Here is a 3,184-nt window from a genome sequence, read left to right as displayed (position 1 = left end):
TGGTTTTCAGATGGGAAGGGGGTTTGAAGGGTGAGTGAATGGGGGCAAGGGATTAAGAGGTATAAATTGATAGTTACAAAACACTCATGGGTATGTAATTTATAACAGAAGGAATATAGTTAATAATATTGTAATAGCTATGTATGTTGTCCAATGGGAATTAGATTTATCAGGGTGATCATGTTGTAAGATATATGAATGTTTAATCATTGTGTTGTATGCTTTAAACTAATATAATACTGTATGAGTATATTAACTGTAATTGAAAAATAAAAAATATTTTAAAAAGGCAACCATCTCTAAATATATGTGCATTTATTTTGCACTTATACAATGTAATGTTTTCATTAAATTTTTATTAGTAGTAAACTTACATATTGTTCTTGTATGTTTATATAAAAGTGGAATGTAAATATAATTAAAAATTTTCTTTATATAAATCAGTGAGCCATTCTTTCTCAGGGAGGACAATAGCCTAGAGCATACTGTCCTTTTAAAGTGGGGAAAAAGTAAAAAAAAAATAAAGTAGGGGAGGCATTGGTTACAGGAGATATCTGGATCATAAGATGCAATGAGGATAAAAGAGAAGAATTAAAGGAAGAAATGGGGTCATCAGAAGAGACAGAGAGAGAGAGAGAGAGAGAGAGAGAGAGAGAGAGAGAGAAAGAAAGAAGGAAAGAGGAGATCATGTTAAGTAAAAAAGAGCAAAACACGTTTTTTATATATATGGCATGGTATGAAAATAGCTCTTTCTTTCTTTAGGTTTTCTTTTACATTTCTAGATATAACTTCAATATTTTATTTCACATTTTCTCATTGTGAAAATATTATCCTGAAATTTCTGGAAAAAAAAACAGGGACAACAAAAGGTTAATTAATTATTTCAAAGTGAAGGGGTCAATTAATTAAAAGACCTGGAGTAGAACTTTATATCTCTGCCACTCAGACAACTCTGTTAGTTGTGGTAATCATCAAAGAAAAATGGGGTATACTATGAGGAAGTTATAGCTGCAATTCCCTTGTATTCATATGATTTGTTTCCCTTGTATTCATTACTTGTATTCATGTTTCCCTTACTAGATTGTCAATAGATAAAGCTGAGAAATTTTGGTCACTGTTAATATTCCTGTTGTCGACATAAGAAAAGTCCAAACTTCTAAAGGATTTTTGTAAGAGTTTATTTGAGCCAAGCTGCCACATATGCTGGGGAGCAAGATCTCAAATGTTCCAGAGAGTAACTGCTGTAGCTTCTTTTATACATTTGAAATTAAGAAGAACAAAGGAAGATTACATGGAGGTGGGAGAAAGCAAGGTGAGGGTAAACAAGGATGGCAGGATAGTTAAGAAGATTATCTGCTCTCTTGAGGTTGCATAAGGGCTTATTTCACAGATATGTGAACCTAGATGCCCAGAAACAATGGACAGGGCTTACCTGAGGTAAATATAAACCTTTTATGAAAAAAGTTATATGCCTGGGGCATGACTACCCACCATGACCTGCCCCGTTAAGAATTTATGATTAGATAACCCTAGGAGGTTACTTTCCATGGAACCCCTTTCCCCACAGCTCCTGAAATGAAGTACTTAGTTCATAGAATTAAAATGCAAATTTCTTGCCATGGCCTAGAAAGCTAATATAATGTTACCTGACAAAAACTTCAACCATGTCTTGGACTACTTCCTTCTCTCTGTGAAACTGTAATCATACTCTCTTCCTTGCTATTCCTAGAAAACACCAAGCACATATATGCCTTGTTGCTTTTGCATTCCTATGCTCTCTCCCTGGAATTCTCATCCCAGGTCTATGAATGGTTTAGCCTGTTATTTGATTTAAGTCTCCACGCATATATCATCTATCTGGAGAGGTCTTCCCTGACCATCCTATCTAAGACATCACTATCTGTCACTCTATCCATTTAGCTGCTTTATATTTCTTCATAGATTTTTATAATTATTTTAATTAATATATATTTGTTGAACACCTACTATGTATCAGGTACTTATCTAAACACAGGGGTATAACATAGAAAAACATGCAAAAATTCATGTCTTTATGGAGCATAAATTCTATCACAGAAATAGACAATATAAAAGGTTTAAATAAAGTATATGCTATTTTTGTTAATGTGAAATGCCATGAAAAAAGTAAATGAATAAGGAGGATAGGAAATCTGAGTGGCCAGGGAAGACCTCTTTTAAAATGTGATATTTGAGTTAAAACTCAAAGAATGTGATGGAGCAAACCGTGCAGTAATCTGCGAAAGGAGCTCTTGAGGAGGAGCTAATAGCAAATAAAAAGATTCTCAGCTGGGAGTAGAACAACTTGACCCAAGATAACAGAGGAAGCCACTATAGCTGATGCAGAGATTGAGGGAAGAACATTAAGAAGCCAAATAGGAAGAGAAACCGGGTTCAGGTCATGTAGGGCTTTGGAGATCATCGTAAACCTTAATTATGTTACTCTTAGATGGTAGACTTTTAAACAGAAAGTTAATGTGATTGAACTTGGGCTTTGACTAGATCTCTTAAGACGCTTTGTTAAGAACAGTATGAAATGGTGCATGGCAGTAGCATAAAGATCAGTTAGGAAGCTCTTGCAGTAATTCCACAAGAAGTGGCAGTGGTAACTGTGGAAGTAGTAAGAAGTAGTGATAATCTGGATATATTTTGAAGGTATAACCAGTAGATTTGATGATAGACAGGAAATGGAGTTTGAGAAAAATTTGAGACAGATGACTTCAAGTAACCAAAAGAAAGGAACTGCCATTTACTAAGATGTGATTGACTGCTAAAAACAGGTTGTGGAGGATGAGGTATCCTCACCTCACCAAACACGTGATCCCTGTGATGGTGATACGATGACAAACAAAATTTTATGTAAAATCATCCAATTTATGATCTACTGGGGAAAATAGAAAACAAATAAATATGTAGTATATTAGATGGAGATCAGGGACTTTCTATTGTATATAAGATAGTGTATCATTTGTAGTACACAATAGCTATTGTAAGAGGTTAGCACTGAAATCTCAGAGGTTTATCCATATAGAAGCTTCTTGTTCATGTGTAAGTGCAAATGGTATTGGTGGTGACTGTGAGGTGCTTTGCTCTTTGAAGTTATTCAGGGACCCAGGCTAATGGAGGCTCTATTATCTTCAAAGTACGGTGCCTAATGTCACCTTGA

Source organism: Hipposideros armiger, unplaced genomic scaffold (assembly GCF_001890085.2).
Source record: "Hipposideros armiger isolate ML-2016 unplaced genomic scaffold, ASM189008v1 scaffold_325, whole genome shotgun sequence".
In the NCBI taxonomy this organism is placed as follows: domain Eukaryota; kingdom Metazoa; phylum Chordata; class Mammalia; order Chiroptera; family Hipposideridae; genus Hipposideros; species Hipposideros armiger.
This window is presented reverse-complemented; position numbering follows the sequence as displayed.